The sequence below is a fragment of the Benincasa hispida genome, chromosome 7, assembly GCF_027475165.1.
Source record: "Benincasa hispida cultivar pf3 chromosome 7, pf3_genome.v1.1, whole genome shotgun sequence".
NCBI classification, from domain to species: domain Eukaryota; kingdom Viridiplantae; phylum Streptophyta; class Magnoliopsida; order Cucurbitales; family Cucurbitaceae; genus Benincasa; species Benincasa hispida.
In genome coordinates this window covers 17,979,694-17,997,090 of record NC_143484.1, presented here as the reverse complement: position 1 = coordinate 17,997,090, position 17,397 = coordinate 17,979,694, and positions in this window count along the sequence as shown.

Below are 17,397 nucleotides of genomic sequence, written 5' to 3'. Positions count from 1 at the left end.
CTCAAGTATCTTCGAAGAACGAGGGACTACATGCTCGTGTATTGATCTAAGGATTTGATCCTTACTAGATACACAGATTCTGACTTTCAGACTGATTAGAACTCTCGTAAGTCCATGTCAGGGTCAGTTTTTACACTTAACAGAGGAGCTGTAGTATGGTGAGGTACTAAGTAGGGGTGCATCGCCGACTCCACTATGGAGGCAAAGTACGTATTGGCTTGCGAAGCTGCTAAGAAGGTCGTCTAGCTTAGGAAGTTCTTGACAGAGCTGGAAGTTGTTCCAGATATGTCTAGGCCCATCATCTCTATTGTGACAATAGTGGTGTTATGGCGAACTCCAAGGAGCCTAGGAGTCGCAGGCGTGGCAAACACATATAGCAGAAGTATCACCTGATCCGCGAGATAGTGCATCGAGGGGACGTGATCGTCACAAAGATCGCTTTGGAGCACAATGTTGCTGACCCGTTTACGAAGGCTCTCATGGCTACAGTGTTTGAGGGTTACCTTCAGAGCATGGGTCTACGGGACTGCCTGCGGCTGACCTAGGGCAAGTGGGAGAGTTTATTATATTAGGCCTTAGTGCCCTAGTTTATTGTTTTGTACTAGTTTTTGTACACCCTAATTCACTTTGGACAAGTGGGAGATTGTTGGGATGATGCTCTAAAGTCTCATGTCCTGTAGTTTGTAAACAATTTGTACGAATGCTTATGATGTATAATATATTATATTTACTTTTCTTGTTTTTGCTCACATTTGGATGTTTTATTTGCTTTACCACAAACCAATAAACTAAAATCCCTGGTTGTCTTTATGTAACTTAAGCTTGTATGTGGTGACATACAAGTGGATCATGTCTTAAGTGCTAACCAAAATGGTCTGTAGTATATGGATATAGGAGAGAAACCTTATCCTGGTAACACTATGGATGTGACTCACTTTGTGGAATAGTTACAAGTGTTTCTTGTCACAGATGGTCTGATTCTGATCATTCGTGTAGGGGACATAAGTGGGGGCGTCCTATATAAAGAATTTGTATCAGACCTAACCACGAAGTGTTAACGTCTTATATAATGTCGTTCATGACAGAGACTTCACTTCACTAGGATGACCGTAGGTAACATGACCTCAATCCTGAGTGAGTTGGGAACTCCTGCCATTGAGTGCGATCCTTTGATTTGTATGGGTGCGAGTGGCCATGCCACCGACTCAAACCTACCACTTTAAGGATTCGCCTGATTTGGGAGCTGGGAATTCAGCTACACAAGATACAATTCAGTCTTTCTCCGAAGCAGGGGTAAGTAGATAGATAATGTTACACCCTCTCCTAGATTACCCTCTTAATCTAGAAGAAGATGTGACATTGCTAGAACTTCCCACCTAAGCCCACTAACTTGAATACCAAACTGTTAAACATTATTACTGTACACATACAACATGCCTCCAACAGGTTCTACAAAAGTCTATATAGTCACATGCAAACAGTAATGACATAGCATCTACAGGTAAAATATTTACAGTTGGGCCCACACATCACTAACAAAGCCCTAATCCCCCTCCCCCTAAAACATGTGTACATAGATAGACCATCAACCTAAATTCTTCTTAACAAGCTGGGCCTTTTAGTGGCAAGCAACAGCAGAATCAACCTCGAGGAATCTGACCGCTACCTGGAAAAGGAAAACATAGAAAATATGTGAGCTAGTAGCCTAGTGAGTGACTATAAAATCATATTACACCACGCATTACATCATTATAAACATGTAAATATATCGATGAGCATCTCAAGCACCTTCCTCTAAACATAAACATTCATAAACATTCATAAACATCATTAAACATCATTATTCCTTAGTTGAGAACAAGCATACATCGGTCTAGCTCCCAACATCTGTCATCGGCCAAGAGACCCATACTTCGGCCTCTCTTTGCTAGTATATGGCCTAGGAGACCCATACTTCGGCCTCTCATTCAAAACTACCTATGTGCACGTGGAGTTTTATAAGTACCGTCAACACCTTAGGTACTATTATCCAAATACCTTCTTCATGGCCTTCAATATCGGGTTATTTTCTAGCCTCAAATTAAGATTTATTGCAAAAACTCATTCTATCATAGCCTTCCTCCAAAACGCATGCTTCAACATAGGAACTTACCTTTTGTAATGAATTCACAACATACCTTGGCATGCATTAAAACATATGCAAGCTTGTGAAACCCGGATTTCCATTATTCCTATTTAAGCGGGTGGTTAAGGAAATTAACTAAGTAAAGGTTAAATCCTATGTTGAAGCGAAGGAAAATTTCTAAGTGTTGAATAGATTTTCCTTGAGTAGTTTTGAGTTAAGCTTAAATTGATGAAAATTTGACTAAGTGTTGGACTAGGCATTGCAATGCATTGGCCTTTAGATCTTGGAGAGATTATTTGGGCCAAGGGAGAAGTTGAAGTGGGAATGAGGCATGCCTTGGAGGTTAGACCAACGCATTAGTCTGGATGGATGCGTTGGATCCATTAGATGATGGATGCGTTGGATGCGTTGGATGATGGATGCATTGGATGCGTCGGATGATGGATGTGTTGGATGCATTGGATGCGTTGGAAGAATTGAATGCATTTTTGAAGGAAGGAAAATGGAAGGATGTGTTGAAGGGTGGCAGGCGGTTGAAGGATGGCAGCCGAGGATAAGGCATTGGGATGGCACAAGGGCTGGAGGTGCCATGCGTCAAGCAGGCTCGGCCAAACTGCCCAGCCATGCGTCGAAGCGGGCCAAGCTGTCGTGGCAAGCGATGTGTCAATGGAAGTGCCCATGCGTCGAGCAGCTGAGGGAATGATGCATCGATGGCAGCGCCCATGCGTCGAGCGAACGAGCAAGCCCTGTCGAGCGGCCATGCATCAAAGCGCCCTGCCAAGCAGCCGTGCATTGAACACCCTTGCAATGCGTCGGAGGCCTTGCCATGTGCCCATGCGGTCGAGCAAGCCAATGTGTCGAGCAACCAACGCCTATGCCAAGCATCATGCTCCCATGCTGAGCAAGTCATGCGATGATACCTAGTAAGCCATGCATCGAGGATGAGCGGTCATCCTATGCGTTGGTGATGGTTGGCTCTTGCGATGGCTAAGTTGGATTGCAATGACTAAGTTGGGTTGCTAGGCATTGAGTAGTGGACTATGCGTTGAACATCCAAGAGTGGGCGCATATGAAGGATGAGCTCATATGGAGGACGTCATCCGGACATGTGGCTTGTTAGGAGGAATTCATGAACCTTAAAAAAATTAGGTGGAGGCATAAGAAGACATGTAAAGGATGAGGGCTATGTGTTGGTGAAAGAAGAAGAGGACACTTTGGCTTGTGCTGATGTAAGAATGCGTTGATGGTGTGAAGAAAAGACACTTGGACATGTAGCTAAGTAGGAGGTGTCAACCGTGGAGCAATCTTGGACGCCTATAAATAAGGCCAAGGACTTCAGATGAGAACTCAAATTCACTTCAAAGGACATAAAGAAGAGTGTGTGAGGACTAAGTGGGAGAATACCATGCGTTGGTAGCAAGACCATGCATTGGTCAAGAAGTTTCAAGAGGGGAGATGCTGTCGGGCAGAAAAGACAGGAAGTAGCATCAACTTGGAACAAGGAGTTCTCCCAGAATACTCTTGCGTTTAGAGTGATTCCAAAGCCATCTAAAATCTAAAAGAGTCTAGTTTTCATGATGGGGCTACCAGAGAAGAAGCTTCAAGGAATCGAGTTGGAAGTTGAGAAAAAGACAGAAGGGTTAGGCTGTTAGGTAAGCTGGGTGAGTATTGATATTTTGAAGATTCCAGCTAAACCACGAGGATTTCTGAACTAAGATTTTATGGTAAGCTTCCTGAGACATTTTAGAACATGTTTGTAGAAGGAAGTATCTTAAAATAAGGTCTGGAACTATAAGTAATATAAACTGATATTTGAATCTGGAATTTAGGGTTCAAAAGGGAAACAAAGGAAACCTAAGGAACTTAGGAAAGGAAAGTTTCTAACCAATCAAGGTGAGTGGCTATTATGTGTTGTATTGTTGATATAATTTCTATATATAGGTAAATATATATAGGGGATAATGTTCAATTGGCATGATCAGGGATATATGTTTATCTGATTACTATGCTTGTTCAGATATTGCTTATATGTTTGTTTTGGAAAATGAAATTGTACCCGGGATACATAGTTAGCATGCTTGAAAAGGGTACTTGGTGGGAAAATATAGTCGGCTTCGATCGGCGGGAAATGATAGTCGGTGACAACCGGCGGGAGATATAGTCAAGTTACCTAAGCATAGCTAGCGGGAAAATAGTCAATGTGCACATTGGCGGGATAATAGGGTACAGGGAAAGTTGTTGTCTTAGTATACGTGTGAAAGTACTGGGGATGTTTTTATCATGTGATAACTAGCAGTCAAGCTAGGGATTGATTGTTTTAACCAGCGGTCGAGCTGGGGATTGTCCAGCGGTCTGGCTGGAAAATAAGATTGAACTTGTGGTAATGTTCTTGTTGACTATGCATTGCTTTCCCAAAAATATATTTCTGTTGATAAAGTTATTTTTTTTATCTAAAAGCATCACTCACTGGGCTTTATAGCTCATGTTTTCCATGTTTTATGTTTTACCCCCTTCCCCCCCCCAGGTAACGAAAGGTGAGGAGTTCCAAGGTGCTGCTAAGGTTAAGGTCTGCCACGTGCCACAGTTACACTTCCAGAGGGTTTTACAGTTGTTCTTGTAAATTTGTAATTAAGTCTTGGAGTTGTATAAATGTTACATTGTTGTAATAAAATGGGCCTACTTAATCAGTTGAACATTCAATTTGTACATTGGTATCAGAGTTATTTCCGCAAAGAGTTTTTAGGCAATAAGTGTCAACGAAAGGGTTGATAACTGCTGCAGTCACGCCCTTTCTCAGGCTCGAAGGGTAGTATGCGGCGGGGTGTGACAAAGCTGGAGAAGGTACGGTATGTTATTAATTAAACATTTGTTGCTTGAGAAAGTATAAATTCATCTTCAACATCGGTGTAACTTACATGGTCTTTTCTACATAAACATTGAAAGCATTAAGTTCATTTTAGTCACTCACAGCTCGTCGGGGCTCTTAATGGATTATATGCCTCTTCTAGCTCCTCTTGCCTGAAAGGACATAATTCCCGGCTAGATTCCTTAGAATTCTCAGCAAAATGCTTCAGATAGTTCGCTTACTAATGAAACTTTCATCAACAAAATCAACATTACTAGCAAGATGTTCATCATGAGTGAGATCATCCCTATGAGCGAGATCATCCTCATGAGCGAGATTTACCACTTCTAGCGAGATTTGTCACTTTCCAGTGAGATTTGCGACCTTAAAGTGAGATTTTTCACTTTCCAGCAAGATTCAGCACAAAACCAGTGAGATTTTCATCTATATATGTAATTATTTTATCCTTGTACTACATATTCTATTATTTTCGGCTTGAATTCTATTTATGCAACTAGCCCTTTATTATGTTATTAATTGGATGGTTATGAGATAATTGCTCGGCATTTTCTCCAAATTCATACGTTAGTGAGAAATTCATTTCAGTTTTTGTATAAATACACGTTATTACAGCACTATCAGTGATAGCTTTAAATTTGAGAAAATCAGGAAGAAGCGAACAAAATGGTGGCTAGACATGGGTTTTTTAGTCTTTTACCATTTTTTGATCTATATATGCAATTATTTTATCCTTGTACTACATATTCTATTATTTTGGGCTTGAATTCTATTTATGCAACTAGCCCTTTATTATGTTATTAATTGGATGGTTATGAGATAATTGCTCGGCATTTTCTCCAAATTCATACGTTAGTGAGAAATTCATTTCAGTTTTTGTAATTGAAGAATAAAATGAAAATGGTTTTTATTTTGCAAAATAGACACATATTTGCTCACGATGTGATTAGCAATCGATCGCATAGTATTTGAGAGCCCGTACGATAGTGCATCACGTTTGCTAAATGATCGCACACCCGCGCGCACATTCTCTAAACAATCGTTTTCCATTTCTTAGACTATCGCTTAGCACCTAAGCTGATCTAAATGATCATATAGACGATCACCTAGCTTTTACTACACGATCTTGTACTGATGCTTGAATTTTATGAAGTGGAATTATTTATGATATGCATTGACGGATTACGTTTTGCACTCAAGTTTCCCCAGCGGAATTCAAGTGTAAAATTCCTTTGAGTTTCCTTCTAAGTCCAAGGTCAAACACAGGGACTTGTGAAAATAGTTGCGTTGTTAATGCTTATGAAAACCTTGTGGTAACCAAGTAAATAAATAAAGTGTGGGTGTGTTGTTGCGTTGATAAAAAAGAGTAAATAAAGGCAGTGGATTTGAGAAAGAGAGTTGCATTGATAGATCCAATGAGTATGCAATGAATGGGTTGAAAAGATCTTTAGCTAGCGTTACTTGGGAATGCGTCAAACTTTGCGATCATGTTACAACCATGCACACCAAGTCATTTTCCAATGTAAATCCGATGCTCCTAAATCTAGGACGCATGTGTTGAATGCAAAATGTCCATAGATCTTATCCCTAAGTCTCTACTCTTGTCCTATGCGTTGATGCAAAATGCATGAAAGCAAGGTGACCGCATACAATCATATCTTATTGCTAAGATGCATGCGATGCGTTAATAACAAATAGTGCTCATTCCTAAGCGCCTATCTCTCGTTTATGTGTTTTAATCTGGTTCTTCGAAACCTAGATTTTGACCTGACCTTCCCAAGACTAGATCCTGTCCTTAGACTAACCTCCCAAGTATCTCTAATAGACGAATGAAGCATACATAAACAAGATAATCACAAAGGATGAAGATTCCCTAGTTGTGCTAGCTAAATGCTTCTCAACCCATTCAACTGTTTAGCTACTCGTGCGTGAATTACAGAGAGTGAACAAATATAGAGGAAGACGTTCCATTCTTATAACTAAATTGAGTACAAAATGATAATGGAAATTAAGGTAGAGAGCCTGGTAGCAATTCCTTGCTGACCGAGGCTTTTTACACTGAATCTCTATTCTGATCTACAAATATTCCAGCTTCCGCGGGCATCGGCCCTTTCTCTGTCTTGGAGCTTCAGGTTCTTTCCCCAGCTTTTCGGAACGATCTATCGGCACACCTTCTTCCTCGCGTCCGCCTTAAAATGAAAGAAGACTATGGACAGAGACACAAACTTGCAAAATGATGAAATAATCGATTGCTTAACCTCTTCTCTAAAGAATGCACTTGGTATTTATAGGGCATCAAACGTGAAAGGCGGCTTCTCTCTCCTGGTTGTACAGATGGGATAGCTCTAATTCCTCACTGATGCGTCGGATAATTGTCATCGATAAAGCTGGATGTACTTTGTGACCGTTATCGGCTGTCAACTTAATTTGGATCCGACTGTCGTCAGCTTTCTGTCCCATCGATCTTAATTGTCCTTTCGTCTGAATGCGTCCACCATGTTGCAGTGATTATTCTTGGGTGAATGTTTGCGAGCACGATCAACGCAAAGTCTTGTAGTGAAGTTGCGCTCGACCAATATATTCCTATGATCGCATTCTTTGCATCGTGTTAACGCATTATTCTACACAAAAATATAAAGATCAACTGCTCTAATGCATTAGACACATGCGACCGCAATATTATAGAATTTATGCTTAATGGACGCAATTTAACATATTTCATCAACGCAATCTGACATTGTTTAAGGATTCAGCACTATGATAACGTGCATTTCTGCCCGTTATCACATCCCCAAATTTAAACAATGTTTATCCTCAAGCATAAGCTAAAGATTCCTTTAGCAAGTTAGCCGCAAAGTTCTTTCCCTAAATTTCTCAAGGATACTTCGTTCAAATCATATATGCTAGAATTTCCTTAAGTCTTATTCAAGTCTCTTCCTAAAATACTTCTAAGACTTAGGGATTGCAAACTTAACTTTCAAAAGGACTTTATTGAATTCCGGAACATCGCATGATTTATTTAAAAAAAAAAAAAATATTCCACCAGGGTGTCAAATGATTTCTCTTGCACAAAAATTTTCTTCATTGCTATTTTTTTCTGACCTTACGCCGATCCGAGTGCCTTGCCTTCGTTTTGGCTTGCCCCCACGGGTATCATGTGGACATTCAGCTACGAGCAATGCACTCTTTCTCAAACTAAACTCATACCAACTTCGTAGTGGAGTTGCGGTCATTTATTTATGCGTTGATCCTGGTGACTTACTTTCGTTTTGGCTTGTCCCCATGTGTGTCATGCAGACATCGACTACGAGTAAGTACCTTTCATAACTTAACTCTTATCAACATGGGTTTCCCATTGTCTTGATAGTGGAGTTGTTATTTTCAAAAAGAAAATTCTTTTTTTTTATAGCAAGGTCGAAAATACCATAAATACCTTACCCCCAAATTTAAATATGGCAATGTCCTCATTGCCAAAAGAAATTAAAACAAGTCATGCGATGGTCATAGAATACGTTGTAAAGAGAGTTTGAAAGAAAGCTAGCAAACCCCTAACTTCTAGAAATATTTCATGAGGTGACTACCTTAAGATCTAAGTTGCTCTAGTATAGACGAAAGAGATAGAAGCATATTTTTAATCATTGAAATCATACTTGGTGAAGAAACGACATGCGGTAAACTACTAAGTTTATCTACTCGGCAAATGATTGCGGCAATCAGGGAGGATGCAGTGATAAAACTTTGAAAATTAACATGCAATGTGATAGCGAAAAATTTGAAATAAAGATAAGGAAGAGTACACCCCCAAATTTTGCGCTATCGCCCGCATTGAGTATTGATGCATCCATCCTTGTGGCGATCTTTGCTTCTGTGGATTGCGGTGATGGAATCAGAATATTTGCCTCATCTTGCAGTATCTTCGTAATCCTATGCTTTAATCCTTGTAAACAGACAAAGAGAGGGTCAAATGATTTCAAAACAAAACCACAAGAAATTTATCTCTCTTTTTTTTTAGAGGAAAAAAAATTAAAATACAGCTAGTAGTAGTGTAACGAAGAGTTAAACGTTCAAGAGTTGAGTAAGGGATAGTCTGGGTTTTTCAACTTTCCAGAGACTATTTCTGGCTGAAAATCTCCTCCACAATATGCTTTGATCCGTTATCCATTAACTTTTAATGTTCGACAACCATCCTCGGTGATTAGTTCCACCGCACCATGTGGAAATACTTCTTTGATGATGAAGGGACTGGACCAGCGTGATTTTAATTTTCCTAGGAAGAGCCGCAATCTTGAATTGATGAGTAAGACCTTATGCCCGATTTTGAGGTTTCTAGCACATATGTGTTGATCATGTCAGTGCTTGGTGCGCTCTTTATAAATTTTCGCATTTTCATATACATTGTTCCTCCATTCTTCTAGCCCGACCAGTTTCACTTTCCACGCTTCCCCTTCTTTCTTCAAATCGAAATTCAGTTTCTTGACCGCCCACAATGCTTTATATTCCGGCTCCAAAGGCAAGTGACACACCTTGCCAAATACCAACACATAAGGGGACATACCTATAGGTGTTTTATGTGGTTCGGTATGCCCATAACGCATCATCAAGCTTCATTGCCCAATCCTTCTGCGAAGGTTTGACTACCTTCTCAAGTATCAATTTAATTTCCGGATTGGACACTTCAGCTTGGCCATTTGTTTGCAGATGGTATGCGGTGGCCACCTTTTGGAGGATATTGTACTTGCACAGCAGCTCCTTTATATTGTGGTTGACAAAGTGTTATCCTTCATCACTTATGATGGCACAGGGAGTGCCAAAATGCGTGAAAATATTTTTCTTCAGGAACTGAGAGACTACTGCCGCATCATTTGTGGCGCATGCAATTGCCTCTACCCACTTGGAGACATAGTCAACGGCTAATAGAATAGAGTGCTTACCATTTGAAGGAAGGGATGGTACCATGAAATCAATCCCCCATACGTCAAATAGTTCCAGCTCCAAGATAGTATTCATTGGCATTGCATTCTTCCATGAAATGTTATCGATGCATTGACACCGATCACATTTCATTGTGTAGTCAGCAGCATCCTTAAATAATGAAGGCTAGAAGAATCCACTTTGTAAAACTTTGGCTACAGTGCATTGTCCTCCAAAGTGCCCTCCATATGGCGAATCATGGCACTGTGATAATATGCGTTGTTCAGCACCGTCTGGGATGCATAATTGAATGATTTGGTCTGCACTTCTTTTGTACAGATTCAGCTCATCCCATTAATAGTGTCTACATTCATTCTTGAGCTTCTTCTATTGATGGTAGGTGTAATCTTCAGAAAATTGTTCACAAACCAAATAATTAACAATGTCTGCATACCAGGGCAATTCTTCTATGTGAAACAGCTGCTCGTCTGAGAGCACGAAATTCACTTCAATTTCATTGCGGTCAACCTCAGGATTTTCTAATTTGGACAAGTGATCCGCAACTTGATTCTTGTCCCCTTCTGATCAATTATCTCGATATCAAATTCTTGAAGGAGGAGAACCCATCTGATCAACCTTGGCTTTGCATCCTTCTTTGTCATCAAATATTTTATTGTCGAGTGATCAGTGTGAATGAGTACCTTGGTTCCAATAGATATGCCCGAAATTTTTCCAATGCAAAAATCACAGCCAGGAGCTCTTTTTCAATGGTGGTATAATTAAGTTGAGCAGGGTTCAGAGTTTTACTTGCATATGCGATGGGGTGCAAAATAGTTTTCTTCTTTTGTGCTAATACGGCTCCCATCGCATACCCGCTTGTGTCGCACATGATCTCGAATGGCAGTGTCCAATCCGGTGCAATCAAGACGGGCGAGGTAATCAGCGCATCTTTTAAAACTCGGAATGCGTTGAGGCAATTATTGTCAAATTCAAACTTCCTGTCTGCCTCTAACAACACACTCAGTGGTCGTGCTATTTTAGAAAAGTCCTTGACGAATCGTCTATAGAATTCGGCATGCCCCAAGAATCTTCGCACAGCTTTCATGTTGGTTAGAGGTGGAAGCTTTTCAATTGCGTCAATCTTTGTTTTGTCCACCTCCAACCCTTCTCGGGAGACCTTGTGTCTCAACACTATTCCCTCCTTCACCATGAAGTGACATTTTTCCCAATTGAACACCAGGTTCATCTCTTCACATCTTTTCAGAATTTTCTCCAAATTGGCCAGGCAGACTTCATAAGTGTTCCCATAAACAGAGAAGTCATCCATAAATATTTCTACTGAGTCCTCGAGATAATCTGAAAAGATCACCATCATGCACCTCTGGAACGTGCTTGGCACATTGCAGAGGCCAAATGGCATGCGGTGAAAAGAAAACGTCCCATATGGGTCAGTGAATGTGGTTTTGTCTTGGTCTTCAAGAGCTATCATGATCTGATTATACCCGGCATATCCATCCAAGAAGTAATAAAAATTGTTCCCTACTAGTCTGTCCAACATTTGATCGATGAATGGTAAAGGGAAGTGATCTTTCTTTGTGGCCGCATTCAGTTTGCGGTAGTCCATGCAGATGCGCCATCCAGTGATGGTCTTTTATGGTATTAATTTATTGTTCTCATTTGGGACTACCGTCATTCCTACCTTCTTCGACACATATTGCACGGGGCTGACCCACGTGCTTTCAGTAATGGGATAGATAATGCTCGCATCCAGCCACTTGATAATCTACTTTTTTATAACCTCCTTCATCGTAGGGTTAAGTCTGCGTTGATTTTCAATAGTTGCTTTATGGTCGTCCTCAAGACGAACGTGGTGCATACAGTACGAGGGGCTAATTCCTTTGATGTCAGGAGCGTCCAGCCAATTGCTCGCACATGCTTCTTGAGAATGCTCATCAACGAATTCTCTTGATCTTCGTCAAGTGTGGAGGAAATTATCACTGGCAGCTTCTCATTCTGCCCGAGGAATGCGTACTTCAATGTGTTAGTAGGGTTTTCAATTCAAGGGTTGGTGGTTCCATGAGAGAAGGTTGCGTTATTTTTCTTTCTTCTTTCAGCTCTTCTTCTTGTGTTGCGATCAATCCTTCTTCTTTGTTTGTTTTTGCTATAATCGCATTGCAGGTAGCTACTGATGCATTGGCATCCTCTTCTTCACACTCTTCATTAGACTTTTCTTCTTCAATCAAATTCAAGTCATCTTCAGAATCTGGTAAGTCTTCCTCGTCAGGAAATTTCATGGCACGAACTATGTTCAATTTGAGCTTCTATCCATTTATGCTCAAAGTAATTTATCCCTTGTGCACATCAATTTGAGCACGACCCATTGATAGGAACGGTCGCCCCAAAATGATGGGCACATCTTTATCGGCCTCATAATCCAGGATGATGAAGTTAGCTGGCAAAATAAATTTATCAATCGTGATCAGCACGTCCTTCAACTTACCCTCTGGATGAACCAGAGATCTGTCGGCTAGTTGGAGAGTCACGGATGTGAGCATAAGTTGCCCCACATTTAATTGTCGAAAGATTAACAGCAGCATCAAATTTATGTTGGCCCCCAAGTCACACAGGGCTTGCCCAATATAGAGTTCTCCTATGGAGCAAGGAATAGTGAAGTTCCCAAGATCGCTCATCTTTAGTGGGATGATAGATTTGGAACTTTGTGTTAGTGTCACCATGGCAAATTAGTTACCATGTCCTTTAGAAACTTGGCATAGGCAGGCATTTCTTCAATCGCTTCACTGAAAGGAATATTAACATGTAGTTGTTTTAGCATAGACATGAAGCGTTGGTACTGTACCTCTTCGTTTTTCTTCTTTCTTAGCCTCTAGAGAAGGGTGGTAACTGAATTTTCACGGTTTCCGTTTCATTTGACTTTGAGGTTGACGCAACCTCAGGTCCTACCGCTTCATTTTCCTTTCCTTCTTCTTGCGTTGCCACAGCTCAGCTACGATAGAATTTGTTCTACTCTAGTCCTTTCTTCCTCCCTCCATGGTCTTTCCACTGCGCAATGTCACAACCTGACATTGCTCCTTACCTAATCCCCCTGGGTTGCGTGGAAGCTCGGTTGAACTTGGCAATGCCCCTTGCGGTCTACTTTTGAGCTCATTCGCAGTGAAAATTAACATGCAATGTGATAGAGCAAAATTTGAAATAAAGATAAGGAAGAGTACACCCCCAAATTTTGCGCTATCGCCCGCATTGAGTATTGATGCATCCGGCTAATAGAATATAGTGCTTACCGTTTGAAAGAAGGAATGGTCCCATGAAATCAATCCCCCATACGTCAAATAGTTCCAGCTCCAAGCTAGTATTCATTGGCATTGCGTTCTTCCATGAAATGCTGCCGGTGTGTTGACAATGATCACATTTCATTGTGTAGTTAGCAGCATCCTTAAATAATGAAGGCCAGAAGAATCCACTTTGTAAAGTGCCCTCCATATGGCGAATTGTGGCACTGCGATAATATGCGTTGTTGAGCAGCGTCTAGGACGCATAATCGAATGATTTCGTCTACCCTCTTTTGTACAGATTCGGCTCATCCCAATAATAGTGTCTGCATTTATTCTTGAGCTTCTTCTATTGATGGTAGGTGTAATCTTCAGGAAATTGTTCACAATCCAAATACTTAACGATGTCTGCATACTAGGGCAATTCTTCCATGTGAAACAGCTGCTTGTCCAGGAACACGGCACTCACTTTAGATTCATTACGGTCAACCTCAGTATTTTCTAATCTGGACAAGTGATCCGCAACTTGATTCTTTGTCCCCTTCCGATCAATTATCTCGATATCAAATTCTTGAAAGAGGAGAACCCATCTGATCAACCTCGACTTTGCGTCCTTCTTTGTCATCAAAGATTTGATTACCGAGTGATCAGTGTGAATGAGTACCTTGGTTCCCAATAGATATGCCCGAAATTTTTCCAACGCAAAAATCACAGCCAGGAGCTCTTTTTCAGTGGTGGTATAATTAAGTTGAGCAGGGTTTAAAGTTTTACTCACATATGCGATGGGGTGCAAAATAGTTTTCTTCTTTTCCGCTAATGCAGCCCCCATCGTATACCCGCTTGCGTCGCACATGATTTCAAATTGCATTGTCCAATCCGGTGCAATTAGTACAAGCACGATAATCAGCGCATCTTTTAATACTTTGAATGCGTTGAGGAAATTGTTGTCAAACTCAAATTTCTTGTCCGCCTCTAACAACGCACTCAGTGGTCGTGCAATCTTGGAAAAGTCCTTGACAAATCATCTATAGAATCCAGCATGCCCCAAGAAGCTTCACACAGCCTTCACGCTAGTTGGAGGTGGGAGTTTTTCAATTTCTTCAATCTTTGCTTTGTCTACCTCCAACCCTTCCCAGGAGACCTTGTGTCCCAACATTATACCCTCTTTCACCATGAAGTGACATTTTTACCAGTTGAGCACCAGGTTCATCTCTTCACATCTCTTCAGAATTTTCTCCAAATTGGCTAGGCAGACTTCATAAGTGTTCCCATATATAGAGAAGTCATCCATAAATATTTTACACTGAGTCCTCGAGAAAATCTGAAAAAGATCGCCATCATACACCTCTGGAACGTGCTCGGTGCATTGCGGAGGACAAACGGCATGCGGCGAAAAGCAAATGTCCCATATGGGCAGGTGAATGTGGTCTTATCTTGATCTTTAGGAGCTATCATGATTTAATTATATCCGGCATATCCATCCAAGAAACAGTAAAAATCATTCCCTGTTAGTCGGTCCAGCATTTGATCAATGAATGGCAGAGGGAAGTGGTCTTTCTTTGTGGCTGCATTCAACTTATGGTAGTCCATGCATCCTTTGCGGTATTAATTCATTGTTCTCATTTGGGACTACCGTCATTCCGCCCTTCTTCGGCACACATTGCACGGGGCTGACCCATGTGCTATCTGCTATGGGATAGATAATGCCTGCATCCAGCTACTTGATAATCTCCTTTTTGATAACCTCCTTCATCGCAAGGTTAAGTCTGCATTGATTTTCAATTGTTGCTTTGTGGTCGTCCTCAAGACGAATGTAGTGCATGCAGTACGCGGGGCTAATTCCTCTAATGTCAGCGAGCGTCTAGACAATTGCTCGCACATGTTTCTTAAGAATGCTCATCAACGCATTCTCTTGATCTTCGTTGAGCACAAAGGAAATTATCACTGGCAGCTTCTCATTCTGCCCCAGAAATGCGTACTTCAAATGGGTTGGTAGGGTTTTTAGTTCAAGTGTTGGTGGTTCGAGGAGGGAAGGTTGCGTTGTTTTTCTTTCTTCTTTTGGCTCTTCTTCTTGCGTTATGAACAATTCTTCTTCTTGCGTTATGAACAATTCTTCTTCTTTGTTTGTTTTTGCTACGATCGCATTGCAGGCAGCTACGGATGTGTTGGCATCCTCTTCTTCACACTCTTCATCAGACTTTTCTTCTTCAATCAAATTCAGATCATCATCAGAATCTTGTGCACATCAAGTTGAGCACGGCCCGTTGATAGGAAAGGTCGCCCCAAAATGATGGGCAAATCTTTGTCGGCCTCATAGTCTAGAATGATGAAGTCAACTAGAAAAATAAATTTATCAATCGTGATCAGCACATCCTTCACCATACCTTCTGGATGAATCAACAATCTGTCAGCCAATTGGAGAGTCACTGATGTGGGCACAATTTGCCCCACATTTAATTATCTAAAAATTGGCAGCAACATCAAATTTATGTTGGCCCCAAAGTCACACAAGGCTTGCTCAATATAGAGTCCTCCTATGGAGCAAGGAAAAGTGAAGCTCCTAGGATCGCTCATCTTCGATGGGATAATGGATTTGGAACTTTGCATTAATGCTACCATGGCAAATTTTCTAGTGCCTCTTTTCTTAGTTACCATGTCCCTCAGAAACTTGGCATAGGCAGGCATTTCCTTAATCACTTCACTGAAAGGAATGTTAACATGTAATTGCTTTAACATAGATAAGAAGCGTTGGTACTTTACCTCTTCGTTTTTCTTCTTCCTTAGCCTCTGAGGGAAAGGTAGTAACTGAACTTTCACGGTTCCTGTTTCATTTGACTTTGAGGTGGACAAAACCTCAGGTTCCACTGCTTCATTTTCTCTTTCTTCTTATTGCATTACCGCAATCTCAGGCTCCGTTATGATAGAAGTTGTTCTACTATGCTCCTTCTTTTCCCCCTCCACAGTCTTTCCTCTGTACAATGTCACAACCTGACATTGCTCCTTACCTGATCCCCCTGGGTTGCGTGGAAGTTCTGTAGAACTTGGCAACGCCCCTTGCGGTCTACTTTTTAGCTCACTTGCAATCTGGCCCATTTACAATTCGAGGTTGCGGATGGACGTAGCCTGACTTTGAAGCATTGTCTCATTTTTCTCTATATATTGCTTCAATAGGCTCTTCAGAGGAGCATTGTGGTGGTTATTGTGAGCCATTCTTTTTAGCTCACTTGCTTGATTGCTATGTTGACCGTTGTTGCGTTGGAAGAATCCTGGTGGCCCTTCTTTTAAGCCATAGGTTGAAAATTTTGTTGTTGATTCTTCCAGGAAAAATTGGGGTGGTTTCTCCAACCTGGATTGTAAGTGTTTGAAAAGGGATTATTCTTTTCAAAATATATAGACTGTGGATTTTGCGGGCAATCTTGCATCGCATGTCCATCACCGCAAGTCGTACACCTTGCGGTGTTTTGAATTATTGCGTTGATTTTCCCACCTTGCGATGTTAGGCTGCTGATCGCCATTCCTTGAGTCAAATTCATAATTGCGGTCATTTTGTTTTGTAATGAAAAAAACCGTTGTTTGCATCAGAATCTTTAAGTCTCAATCTCTGGTTACTCTCCCTTCAGTCTTCATGGTTCTTAGAGATGCGGTCCAGGATATTCTTCACCTCATCGTAAGTTTTGTCAAATAGACCACCAGCGGCAGCTGAATTGGCAGCAGTCTACGAAGCGGGATTCAAATCGTGATAAAAAAATTTCATTTGAAGGCAGTCTGGTAGCCCATTATGCGGACAATCTCGAACCAACCTTTTAAACCTCGCTCAAGCATCGCTGAGCAATTCGTCCATATCTTGTTCAAAATTAGTAATAAGCTTTCTTCGTCTTGCATTCTCGGTAGGTGGAAAATACTTTTTCATGAATTTCTCCACTATCTACTCCCAAGAAGTAATCTCTCCTGGTTCGAGTGAATAAGCCCATTTCCTAGCCTGATCATAGAGAGAAAATGGGAACAACGTTAGTCGAACTTCTTCAGCAAAGATGGTCGGGAACACTAAAGTATTCAGATTTCAATAAAACTTCGGAGGTGGGCATGCGGATCCTCGCCACGTCTTCCTCCGAATTGACCTACAGTCTAGATCATCTACAGCATCACCGGTTTCATTTCGAATCTACTTCCGTTGAGGGCAGGCCTTATGATTCTCGGAGAGAAATCATAGA